This window comes from Apodemus sylvaticus, chromosome 2 (genome assembly GCF_947179515.1).
Source record: "Apodemus sylvaticus chromosome 2, mApoSyl1.1, whole genome shotgun sequence".
NCBI lineage: Eukaryota > Metazoa > Chordata > Mammalia > Rodentia > Muridae > Apodemus > Apodemus sylvaticus.
The window spans coordinates 53,290,645-53,304,519 of NC_067473.1; the positions used below are offsets into that span (position 1 = coordinate 53,290,645).

Below are 13,875 nucleotides of genomic sequence, written 5' to 3' on the forward strand. Positions count from 1 at the left end.
GAACTGCAATCCAGAAATGGAGAGCACACGCGTAATACAGACCTTGAATCTGGAAGACTCAGGCTTCTTCTGGATCATGCAGAATAATGGCTATGTAAATCTTAAGCCTTGCATGGTGATACACCTTTAATCCGAGGAGGCAGAAGCAAGAAGATCTCTGAGTTCAAGGCCAGCCTGGTACAGAGCAGGTTCCAAGTAGAGAGAAACTAAGGTCCAGATGTGATGGTGCATGCCTTTAATCCAAGAACTCAGGAGGCAGAGGCATACAGATCTGAGTTCAAGGTGTGTTCACAGAGCAGATCCTAGGACAGCCAAGCTTAGACAGTGAAGGAGTTGGTGGCACACGCCTGTAATCCCAGCACTCCGGGAGGCAGAAGCAGGTGGATTTCTGAGTTTGAGGCCAGCCTGGTCTACAGAGTGAGTTCTAGGACAGCCAGGGCTATACAGAGAAACCCTGTCTCGAAAAAACCAAATCCAACACCCCCCCCCCAAAAAAAAGAAGAAGAAGAAACCAGCATCACTGAGGTAAAATCTGGGAAATGTTTTCTGAGAGCATAAAGAGCTGTGTTCTAGAGAGAGCCAAGGTTGTACCTTGTGCTACAACTGTACTGGTAATATGTAAGAGTCACCTAGGTGGTGCTGGTTTTGAAGGCATAAAGGGGACACGGGGAACAACTGAGACTTGGCATTGTGAAAGGCCAAAGAAGGCCATTGGTGAAAGTGCAGCTTTAGCTGCAGTTGATGACCCAGGACTGAAGGGGCCATGCAAAAGGTTGAGGCTTTGCACCATAAAGGGAGTCTATGAGAGGCTATTGGTGAAGCCTAGTTGCAGCGAAAGACCCCAGCACACTGGAGTTGCCAGTGCCATGGGATGATCACCAAGAACAGCAGCAGCAGTGCAGTAGAGTCAACCAGAGCCTAGAGTGCTACAGAGGGCAGAGCTGGAGAAGTGACCTAAGCCCTTTTGGAGAATCCCAGAAGATCTTGTGTGGATGTCAGCCATTGGAACAAGAAGCTGTAAAGTTGAAGTTGCCTTGGAGACCCCAAGATGTTCGAGATGCCAGAGCCATGGGCTATCTGCCCGAGGAAAGCTGCTAGCAGGGAGTGGAACCAGCCCAAAAGAAAGGAGTTTGTTGCCGTCAACAAAGATTAAAGGAGTTGGAGATCTGAAGAGTGCTTTGACATCAGACATGGAGATCCAGAGTTTGGAGTTTTCCCAGCTGGTTTTGGTCTTGTTTTGTCCACTATTTCCACACTATAAAGTTTTGGAATGGTAATTTATATCCTGTGATGTTTGTGGTATGTGACTTGCTTTTTTATTTTGACTTTATAGGGGATTACAGCTAAGTGATTGAATGAATCTCAGAAAAGACTTTGAACTTTGGACTTTTCACATTGTTGATCCTGCTTGCTCATTGCTTACGCTTTGCTGCACCAGCCACTAGCCCCCTTAACTATCTGGGTACCCCCAGGGGGCGATGCAACAACCTCCTCACCGAATTCACAGTGGCTGGTGAGAAGGCCTATCGGATTGCTAGTTTATAACTCCTCTCTCCCCAGACTTAACACAGAACTGCTGGTTACTGGATACGGACCATGCATTGGAAATAAGGTAACCCCAGCCTATTCCCACCTCTGTACCCACACTGTAACCCCCACTGTTGCAGGACACACGCTGCCTCCAAAGAATGCTTGATGGGCTTGTCTCCTTTTCTTTCTTTCTTTTTTTTTTTTTTTTCTGAGACAGGGTTTCTCTGTGTAGCCCTGGCTGTCCTGGAACTCTGTAGACCAGGCTGGCCTCGAACTCAGAAATCTGCCTGCCTCTGCCTCCCAGAGTGCTGGGATTACAGGCGTGCGCCAACACTGCCCGGTTGCTTGGTGGGCTTGTACCTCAGGGCTTACCCCATGCATTTATGGCCTGGTTGTAAATACAACTGAGTTTTTTTATGTTCTGTACAGCTTGTACCCAGAGTGACTTACTACTCTGGGGAGGATGTTTTCAACCAGCTAGCACCTCCAAACAATTGAGTTAAAAGGGCAGCCATTTCTGCTGTTACTAGGTTCTCTCCTTGACATAGTGCTGGCCAGAGCTGCTAGTGTAGGGGCCTCGGCCCTAATACTCCAAGATAATTACAAGACCCCACAGATGGCGATAGATGCAGATGTACAAGAGATGAAAAAGTTCATCACAGCCAGGCAGTGGTGGCACACGCCTGTAATCCCAGCACTTGGGAGGCAAAAGCAGGCAGATTTCCGAGTTTGAGGCCAGCCTGGTCTACAGAGTGAGTTCCAGGACAACCAGATCCATCACAGTCCTGCAGGAGTCCCTATCCTCCCTGGCAAAAGCAGTCGTGCAGAACAGAAGAGGCCCTAGGCTTGCTGTTCCTCCAACAGAGAAGATTCTCTACAGCCTTAGGTATGACAGAAATATTGTTTCTAGTCAGAAACTACAAGACAAAAAAATATGTTAACTTTGACTTTCAGTCCTTTCATAATCAATATTTTAGTTAGGTTTGTTAAGGAATGGATTTATTCTCAAACAACAATACCAGCCCATAGATAGAAACATCTCAAGGATTCGAGGTGGCCCAAAATTGAAGGGGGAAATGAAAAGTCTAGACTGACTCCATGACAGGCTTCAAATTGACAGTTCAAGAGACTAGGCCTAAGAACTAGACAAATCCAGACAAGCCCAAACACTAAGTTACTAGAAAAAACCCCAGTCTCCAGCCCCCAGGCCCTCTTTTTTTACTTTTGTTTACTCTGTGTGTGTGTGTGTGTGTATGTGTGTGTATGTACGTGTGTGTGTGTGTGTGTGTGTGTGTGTGTGTGTGTGTGTACTCACTCACGCATGCTCATACCACAGCACTCGTATGGAAGTCAGAGAACAACTTTGGGAGTTCATTCTTTCACTATCTAGGAATTAAATTCAAATCATCAGGATTGGCAGCAAGTGTCTTTACCTGATGAACCATCTTGCTGTTCCAATTCTTCTTGCTCCCTTTGAGAGAGAGAGAGAGAGAGAGAGAGAGAGAGAGAGAGAGAAAACTAAAATGTGGTGACTTGTTTAGCTACTATTCTATTGCTGTAAAGAGACACCATGACCAAAGAAGCATGTATAAAAGAAAGCATTTAACCGGGGTGGGAGTCTTGCATATAGTTTTAGAGAGTCGGTTCATTATCATCATGGTGGGAAGCAGACAGACATGGCTCTGCAGCAGTACCCGAGAGCTTTGCATCCTGATCTGCTGGCAGCAGCAGACAGACACTGACTCTGTGCCCAGTATGAGCTTTTGTTGTTTTGTTTTATTTTAAAAGATTTTATTTATTTTATGTATGTGAGTACACTGTAGCTGCCATCAGACACTCCAGAAGAGGGCATCAGATCCCATCACAGATGGTTGTGAGCCACCATGTAGTTGCTGGGATTTGAACTCAGGACCTCTGGCAGAGCAGTCGGTGCTCTTAACTGCTGAGCCATCTCTCCAGCCCTCGTATGAGCTTTTGAAGTCTCAAAGCCCTTTCCCAGTGACACACTTACTTCAAAAGGGTATCCCCCTCCAGCAAGACCACATGTCTTCCAACAAGGCCACACCTCCTAATCCTCCCCAAACAGTTCTGTGAACTGGGGGCCAAACATTCAAATGTAGGAGCCTATCGGGGTCATTCTCATTCAAACAATCCTGTGGATCATACTTGTAATCTCGGTGTTCAGAAAGCCCAGGAAGGAAAATAACTGAGTTCAAGGCCAGCCAGGGCTACATAATAAATTCCAGGATAGCCTGAGCTATAGAGTGAGAGTCTGTTTTAATTTTTTCCCCTTTGATTCCTAGCCACATGTGAAATTTTGTCTCTCAAGAATACCATGGTAGCACATGCCTTTAACTCCAGCACTAGGGAGGCAGAGGCAGGGGGATCTCTGTGAGTTTAGATCTTCTTGGTCCACATAGCAAGTTCTAGGAAAGCCAGGGCTACAGAGAGAAAGAACCTGTCTCAAGACATCACACAAGGGGCTAGAGAGATGGCTCAGTGGTTAAGAGCACTGACTGCTCTTCCAGAGGTCCTGAATTCAAATCCCAGCCACCACATGGTGGCTCACAACCACCTGTAATGGGATCTGATGCTCTCTTCTTCTGGAGTGTCTGAGGACATCTACAGTTTACTCATATACATAAGTAAATGAATATATCTTTTTTTAAAAAAGTCAAATATGAAGAATGCTATTGTGGAGGGGGGAATCTCGAAGATGGCTCAACAGTTAGGAGCACTTGCTGCTCTTCTAGAGGGCCTGGGTTTGGTTCCCAGCACCAGCTTGCTGCTTCACAACCATCTGTAACTCCAAATCTAGGGTGTTTGACACCTTCTTCTGACCTCTACAGACACTAGGCCCAAACATGGTGCACATATGGACATACAGGCAAACACTCAGCAAGATAAAAATAAAATAAATCTAAAAGCACCTTTTTAAAAGGAAGTAATTAGAGACAAGATTTTGTATAATTTACCAGCCTCCATAGCTCTGCAGATCCCTCAAAGAAGCAAAGATAAACTGATCTAAATTGTAACATAGCAATAAACCTATCTTTCTGGTCCCAACCCATTAAATGATCATTCCTTACATAAAGAGAGACAATATACAAGTTTCTGGGTATAAAGAAAAAAAACAGCAATATAAGACAGACTGAACCATAGCCTGCAGTTATGTGGATGTCTGGACTTTTTGCTATATCACCACCCATGTCACTGGCTATAAACAGTGCATGTTGAGTTAGAGAGAGGGGTAGGGAGGGTAGATTCTAGTCATCAAGAGATAGTTTTGTGTCTACTTGCTCCCCCAGTTCTTCTTGGTGAGAGGGACCCTAATTTCCTCATCTTAACAAAGGGATTAATTCTGTTTCATGAGTTTCCTTTGTAATTAATGAATGAACGAACATGTGTAAAGTTCCTGGCTGCAGAGTAAGCTGTAGTTAAGCCCAGGCAAAGGCTGCTGTAAAGTAAGAAGCTGTACTGGCTGGTTTTGTGTGTCAACTTGACACAGGCTGGAGTTATCACAGAGAAAGGAGTCTCCCTTGAGAAAACGCATCCATGAGATCCAGCTGTAAGGCATTTTCTTAATTAGTGATCAAGTGGGTGGTGCCATCCCTGGCCTGGGAGTCTTGGGTTCTATAAGAGAGCAGGCTGAGCAAGCCAGGGGAAGCAAGCCAGTAAAGAACATCCCTCCATGGCCTCTGCATCAGCTCCTGCTTCCTGACCTGCTTGAGTTCCAGTCCTGACTTCCTTTGGTGATGAACTGCAATGTGGAAGTGTAAGCTCAATAAACCCTTTCCTCTCCAACTTGCTTCTTGGTCATGATATTTGTGCAGGAATAGAAACCCTGACCCAGACATAAGCCTTTGTTAAATTCTGTACCTCTGACCCACAATAAACACAATGTATTATCACTTGTTATATGCTCACTGGGCTTAGCATACTAAGAACATCACATGTTCCAGACAAAGGCTGGGAACACAAGGGAGAGGACGGTCTTGACTGGGCAGTCATGGCCCTTCAAGTCTAGTGGACCGAGAACAAACTACCAATCAGAATGCAGAGTAAGGTAAGCTCTGACATAGAGACAAGGCTGGGAAGCAAGAGCCAGATTCTCTGAGAAGGAAAGGAACTGGGATCAGAGCATAAGACAGAGTACAGGGAAACAGTGAACGAATGACACGCACAAGGGCATGAGAGTGAGCAGGAGTGACGACTGAGGCCAGAGCTCACTGTGGAGTGTTTCTGCCTTATCTCCAGAGCTTTTTGGCTACAAATGTGATTTGCTATCAAACTATTCATTAAAATAATCACATTGGTTGGCTTAGCCAGAGGCCATCAGGATGGCATAGGAAAGAGTTTCACAATAATGCCCAGAGCAGTGGTTCTCTATGGGGTCCTCGACAACATCTGGAGATACCCAGCCCCCTCTTTTGAGACAGGATCCCAGGTAGCCCAGACTGGCTTCAAACTCCCTATGTACCTGAAGATGACTCTGAACTCTGCTGCTTCCGTTTCCACCTGTCGTAGGCTGCAGGGATCCCGGCGTGCACCACCACATCCAGCTTATGTGGTAACTAGAACTTGAACTCAGAGCCACCTCCTGTATCCTAGACAAGGCCTCTACCAGTGAGCTCTGTCTGTGTCTATAGATGTTTTCAATGTTATGATCATAGACAAATGAGCATATTCCTTCCATCTTGTGAGCACAGGCCACAAATATCCCAAACCACATAGGGTAACTCACCACAGGAAAGAACTAGCTGCCTCTGAGGTGCTGTTTGGAAATCCTGATCATATTAAGGCCCAGCACATGGTACCTGGCTATACCTTCACCAGCTGGGAGGTGGAGGCAGGGAAATCAGGAGTCCAAGGCCAAGGTCAGATACACAGGGAATTCAAGGCTAGCCTGGGATACGTGAGACCTGTACCCTACCACCACCACCACCACCACCACCCCCAAAAAAAGGAGAAGGAGGAGAAGGAATAGGAGAACAAGGGCAGGAGGGGGAGGAGGAGGAGAAGGAAGAAGAGGGTAATAAAGCAATAGCGCCCGGCATGTTTCCCAAGGGGAAGAGGTCCTGCAGGGTTTGCTAGAGGGTTGCCTCTAACTCTGGGCTTTCTTCTTAGCGCCTCCTCCCTACCTGTTTCTCGTCAGATCTGCTCCGTTCACACCTAGCTAAAAGCTTTGCTCTCTCTTATTCCTAGTGTTCCTGGCCTGGTAACATTCCCTTTTAACTTTGATAGCGCTCATTCCAGCTGTAACCCGACTGAGGAACTGGTGGCTCTTCCCAGGTCTCCCTTTCTCTCAGGACCTATCAGGGAGAACTCCACAGTCCAGAGTGAGTCAGGAAGCGCGTATCTCTGTAACGGGGGTGGAGTGGGGTGGGACCTAAGGGCTAAAAACTGGAGAGAGGATCCTGTGGTCATTTCTGAGCTGAGACTAGAAGCCAGTCCATCTATTGCCCAGACCTCGGCCTTGGTCCAGTATAACTGATGCCCTTGTGCTACATATCTCAAGATATCACCAGAAACCAAATGGAACCTTCAGGGCCATCACCCAATCCAGTGCTTTCTTCTGTTTCAAATCCAGCTGACCTACTGTGGAACATCTGTCCTCTTATTTGAAAGGACACCTGTGTTAACCCATCCACTCAAGCAAGAATCGAGGCTGGAGAAGGTGGAACCACACTTCAGAGTACAGACATTCAATTGGTGTTGAGCATCGATGAAAGCACAGAGACTCAGTGAAAGGGGAGGGAGGCTCTGCAGCAGCCACAGCGATAGGGAAGCCCTGGCCTGCTGAGGCAAGGCCAGGGTGAGGTAAGAAGTCGGAAACTGTAGAGTGTGTGTGGTCTCCCCAGAGCAGGGGCTTGGAGATGACTCTCACGTATAGAGGAAGCACAGGAGATGGATGGCGCACATCCGAGAAGCAGGAGGCAGCCAAGAACCCCTACAGAACTGTTACACAACTGCAGGTCTATTGGACTGATAAGATTCATTCTATATCCACTATACCACACTGCACTACAGCACACTACACTACAGTACATTGCTCTGTACTACAGTATGCCACTACACTACAGTACACTACACTACAGTACACTACAGTACACTGTGCTGCACAGCACTCTACACTGCACTGCACTATAGTACACTACACTATAGTACACTACACACTGCACTACACACTACACTACAGCACACTACACTGCACTACACTATACTATACTATACTACAGTACACTGCACTGCACTATAGTATACTGCTCTTCACTGCACTACACTACACTATACTGCACTACACTGCACTACGCTACACTACAGTACATGGCACTGCACTATAGTACACTGTACTACAGTACACTGCACTACAGTATACTATAATGCACTGTACTACAGTGCACCACAGTACAGTACAGTACACTGTACAGCACTGCACTGCACTGGACTACACTACCCTGTGCTACAGTACACTGCACTATACTGCACTATACTATACTGTACTACATTATACTCACTATTCTACATGGCTACAGTACACTGCACTACAGTACACTGCAGTGGACTATACTACACTCGCTATACTATACTGCTACAGTACACCGCACTACAGTACACTGCAGTGGACTATTCTACACTCACCACTATACTCTACTGCTACAGTACACTGCACTCCAGTACACTGCACTACAATATACTGCACTACAGTCCACTGCACTGGACTGGACTGCACTCACTATACTACATGGCTACAGTACACCGCACTACAGTATACTGCAGTATACTACACTCACCACTATACTTTACTGCTACAGTATACTGCACTACAACACTGCACTACAGTCCACTGCAGTGGAGTACACTGCACTACACTCAGCTTCACTCTACACTAAGGGATCCTGAGGTGCTGAGGGTATCTTGGAGTGCTGCCAGAAGATAGAAAACAAAACCAGAGCGTCAGGCATGGTGATTATCAACTCCTATAATTCCCATACTTGGACGGCTAAGACAGGCTGATAGCCTTGAGTTGAATGTACCCTGGATCACACAGGGAATTCCAGGAGACCCTCCGTTACAGGATCAGCCCGTGTCTCAAACAGAACAAAAGCAAGGGAGAGGAACTGGAGGTCTTTTAGGTCAGAGTAGATGGCAGTGGAAGCAGGTGTGAGTGGAAAAAAAAAGGCAGGTTACCATAGGCTACCTCTCCCCAAGTACCCCAAGGTCAAGAGGTTATCTGCTTCCACCAGACATTGAGGAGGAGAGGAGTCCAAGATCAGACCACATAGGTATGCAAAGTCAGGACCCAGGCACCCAGCCCCATGACTTACCATCCTACTCCATGTCCCCATCCTGACACCTTGAACTATACTACACTATGCTGCACCACAGAATAGTCTGCAAACTGTACCCTGCTTCACCCAGATGTGCATGATTTCCATCTCCATGAAACCTGTTCAGTGGTGCAGAATGCGTCTAGAGTCTGGATTGAAGATCAAGCCCGCGGCAGCTGCTTCACCGTGGCTACTGTGGCTACACCACACACCATCCGCTGCATAGAATCCCCACCGAGATGCCCTTCCCTTCACCGCGGGGCAGAGGAAGCATCGCCAGCCTCCTCAAAGGACTGTCTGCCCATATTCACTTGCTATTATTTCCAGCCATTTCCAACTAGGCCTCACAAGAAGCACATAAGAAGCCAGGTGGTGGTAGCACATGCCTTTAATCCCAGCAGAGTTCCAGGACAGCCAGGAGTACACCGAGAAAGCCTGTCTCAAAACAAAACAAAACAACAAAATGAAAGAGAGAGGATGAGAGAGCAAGAGGAGAGGAGGGGGAAGGGGAGAGAGGAGAGGGGAGAGGGAGGGAGAGAGGGAAAGAGAGAGAGAGAGAGAGAGAGAGAGAGAGAGAGAGAGAGAGAGAGAGAACAAACTCAGATTACACTTCTCCTTCTCTTTTGCCTGGGTGGCCCTGACATTAACCGAGCTTTAAAAGAGTGTCCTAGCCTTCACCCCTACTCCTGCCTCCTGCCTGGCCTGGAAACAAAGGAACACTGAGTGCTGTTGCTGTGGTGTGGGACCAGGCACCGGAGCAGGCCCCGCATGCAGGCCCCCATTGCAGTGGGGACTTACTAGTTCATAGGGTGTCTGAAGGCAGGAAGGGGAAGGCCTTCCAGGTCAGGTCCCAACAAGTAATTGGAACCAGGGGAAGGCCTGAGGGGCAGTCCTGCAATCTCAGCTACTTGTGGGGCTGAAGTCGGGCAGTCCTGAGTTGACAGCCTGCCTGGGCTGCCGAGGAAGTTCAAGGACAGAACGAGTGACTTAGTGGGAGCTTGCCTCGAAAGACAGAACGGGAGGAAGAAATAAAGAACAAGAAAGGGCTCGAGATGCACTTTGTCCCCAAGTTCATAAAGAGCCCCACCCTCTGTCTATTCTACCTGCTAAGTCCTCCCCTCCTGTCAGGTCACAGAGCACTAGCGACCTCCTGTGGTTTTGAATAAAGGCAAAGAAGTGACCTGGCTTAGAAGGCCTGGATGTTGGGAAGGAAGGAGAAGAGAATAGATTTCAGTCACCAGAGAGTGAGTCTTGGGTGGACTTACTTCCCCCAAACCTCCTTCAAGCCCCCGGCTTTGTCTCATCCTTGCCCAATCGGGTGACTCTAGACTCCTGGAAATTGTGCTTCCAATCCAGCTGCTGGTGCTGCTTGCTGCTACTCCAACCACTCAACCCCTCCCCCACCCCCGCCCCACCCCCAGTCCCGTGCCAGCCTGCTTCCAGTCCTCACTGTGCACACAGACCGCAGTTCAGTCCCCACCATGTATGAGTGAGACCTAGACTTTCCTGCCTTAAGATATGATGTCTCGGCTGACCCCCGGGGCCTTGCCTCAGTCCTGTCCCTCCTGGGCACCCGCAGCCTGCACTCTAGCCACAGCCTTACTTCCCCTTTGGTGTGTTGGAGCACAGCCCAAGGGCTCCAGGGGAGGCTGTAGCTCCACCTCCCAGGAAGGGTGACTGTGGCTTGGAGATGCAATGGTGTCACCCTCTCAGGCCTCTAGTTATGTCTGTAATCCCAGCACTTAGGGAGTTGAGGCAGGAGCCTTGTCATGAGTTGCGGGCTAGCATAGGCTACACATTAAGTTGAGGGCTAGCCTGGGATACATAGTGAGACCCTGTCTTCAATGAATTCCATTAAAAATACAATAAAAGTGAGGTGAGTCTGACAACCTAGCCTAGGAAGCCTTGCTACAATTCACTTCTTGCTTGACCGGAAAGTCTAAAACTCTGTAGGGGGAGAGGATGTGGAAAGGGAGGGGGGAGAAGATGGGGAGTGGATGTCCTGGGCTCCTTCTGTCTGCTACAAACACAGAATGAAGGGAAAAAGGATGCCGCATCTACAGCATGGAAACTCAGATGCTGTCATGTTTGCCTTCCAAACCCAAAGAAATCAAGAACTTACACAAGACCCGAAGCAGATTCAGGAAGTGGTTTGAAAAGAATCCCTCACAGTGCCTCACCTGCAGCAGGGGAGGCCTCTGTGGACCCCAGCGTCCGGAGTCAGTTCAGGGAGGGGGTTTGTGGTGGCTCTGCCACAGTCCCCCTGAGGACTGGCATGGGGGTAAGGCCCCCCACATACACATCCTGGCCAGGAGGACAAGGCTTGTGAGCGGGTGGGAGCCTCTGTAGTAACCGGATACAGACGGTCATCTGTACAGGTGCCGCCTGCCCAGCCAGACCATGGCCTCAACGATCTGGTGGGTTTTGTCTGTTATTCTGAAGTTTGGCTCCCACTGTGATAGAACATATTAAATCCTGGAGAGAATATATTAAATCATTAAACGAAGGAAGCACATTTCTGAAAGTACTTTAAAAGCATCGAGAGCTATGCAGCCATAAGTAGCGTTTTCATGAAGCAAGGAGAGCTCTTGAGGTTGCCGACAGAGCAGGAAGTATCTGAGTGAATCTAACTGATAGCTCTCAGTTTTGAGGTGAGACATGAGACTTGGTGATCTAAAAGGGTATTCTGGGGCCTTGTAGGGGCCAGAGCGAGAATCCAGGGAGGCCGCTAACCATTCCCCCCAGAATCCAATATGGACAGAGTACTCTTTCATGTAAACCCATCCCACCTGGAAGCTGTAATGAACAAGGCTTATTAATTTTATAAATGAAGAAACTGAGAAAGGGTGGTGGTGACACTCGCCTTTAATCCCAGTGCTTGGGAGGCAGAGGCTGGCAGATTTCTGAGTTCAAGGCCAGCCTAGTCTACAGAGTGAGTTCCAGGACAGCCAGGGCTATACAGAGAGGAAAAAAAGAAACTGAGAAAGGATTTAAAAACAACAATAACAACAACAGCAGAAAAACCAAAAACCAAAAATCCCATGGTTTCATTTCCTATCCCGGGAGGCAAGGCAGTCTCTTGCCTGTGTCATAACTGTTGGAGTTATGTGTCTGGGGCACCATACCAGGCAGAGAAAGGCTTTGTTATTGTTTGTTTGCTTGCTTTTTGAGACAAGGTCTCTCTAAGGTAGTCCTGGCTCTCCTGGAACTCATTATGTAAACCAGACTAGTCTCAAAGTCAGAGATCCACTGCCTCTGTCTCCTGAGTGCTGGGATTAATGGCATGTGGCACCAGGATTGGCTGGGTTGTTTTGTTTTGTTTTGTTTTAATTCTGTCTTTCTGTCTCTGCCCCTGCCTCTGTGTGTGTGTGTGTGTGTGTGTGTGTGTGTGTGAGAGAGAGAGAGAGAGAGAGAGAGAGAGAGAGAGAGAGAAATGTGTGCAGATGTGCAGGTACCCTCTGAGACCAGAAAAGAGCATCAGGTCCCCCTGGAGCTGGAGTTATAGATGGTTGTTAGCTACTTGAGCTGGGAGTGCTTTTAACCAGTGAGTAATCTCTCCCGTTCCTGAGAAGGTTTTTAAAAATTATTACACCTTAAGTGTGTATGTGTGTGTGTGTGTGTGTGTGGTGTGTGTATGAGAGAGAGAGAGAGAGAGAGAGAGAGAGAGAGAGAGAGAGAGAGAGAGAGAGAAGACCTGCTCATTCCTGTTGAGTAGCGTCCAGTGTACCGATGTACCACTGGTCATCAATTCTCTCATCGCCAGGACATTCGGTTTGCTTCCAGTGTGAGACCGTTACGAACAGAGAGGCTCTATTCACTCAGATATAGATTCCTGTATGGACGAAGTTATCATTTCTCTTAGACCAGAGAGGAACTGATGACGGACGATGGTCCCTATGAGTATGGTTGATCTTATAGAAGTGCTATCGCGCTTCCCAGAGTCGTACAGGAAAGGAAGTTCCTGTGTGCGTTGCCTCTGAGTGTCCAGATCTAGCAGCTCTATTTTCTGCCATTTCACAGCGTTAGGCTGGTCATTGGATCTTAGACATTATGATGGGGGTAGGGGCTGGGGAAGGGTGGGGTGGGGACTTTGAAAGCAGCTTCACCTCTGCCTCCAGAGTGTTGCAGGTGTGGCTGCTGTGTCACATGTGCATCAGTAGGTGGCAGTACGAGGAGAGAAGTTACACTTCTGACCTATGAACATCTGAATGACTAGATTAGTAGCCTAACCTTCCCTGTAAAAATTGAGCCTGAGACAAGCACCAGTGCCAAGGTCCTGACAGGGAGCTCTGAGGTGACCACCAGTCCAGTGCCAAGGTCCTGACAGGGAGCTAGACTGAGGTGATCACCAGTCCAGTGCCAAGGTCCTGACAGGGAGCTAGACTGAGGTGATCACCACTCCAGTGCCAAGGTCCTGACAGGGAGCTATGAGGTGACCACCAGTCCAGTGCCAAGGTCCTAACAGGGAGCTAGCCTGAGGTAACCACCACTCCAGTGCCAAGGTCCTGACAGGGAGCTAGACTGAGGTGATCACCAGTCCAGTGCCAAGGTCTTGACAGGGAGCTAGTCTGAGGTGACCACCACTCCAGTGTCAAGGTCCTGATAGGGAGCTAGCCTGAGGTGACCACCAGTCCAGTGACAAGGTCCTGACAGGGAGCTAGCCTGAGGTGACCACCAGTCCTGTGCCAGACAGGCCTGGATAGGCTTCCCTGACAGGGAACAGCCAGAGACTAGAAGAACCCCACATGGGACCACAGGGCCCCAGGTAAGCCTGGGACAGAGGACCCTTACAAGGGGACATTTGGGCTAGGCAAGAAGCCAGCCTAAGACAGCCACCAGACTGGCCCAGACAGGGAGCTAGCATGAGATGACCACCAGTCCAATGTCATGCAGGCTTGGGAAGGCAGACCATGCCCAAGATGACCCCCACCTGGTGTCATAATGCACAAGTGGGACATGGCACGCTTGAGACCACTCCTGAGATGACCCAAACACTCAGAGACTCTGGGAGCCA

At 48.4% G+C, this 13,875-nt stretch overlaps 1 non-coding gene across 1 annotated transcript; it reads left to right on the forward strand.

The window, feature by feature from the left end:
- Nucleotides 1-12,968: 12,968 nt before the first annotated feature.
- LOC127679585 (small nucleolar RNA SNORA17) lies at nucleotides 12,969-13,094 on the forward strand. The gene has a single exon (XR_007976868.1). It is a non-coding gene; the product is annotated as a small nucleolar RNA SNORA17 (small nucleolar RNA).
- The last annotated feature ends 781 nt before the right edge of the window (nucleotides 13,095-13,875 follow it).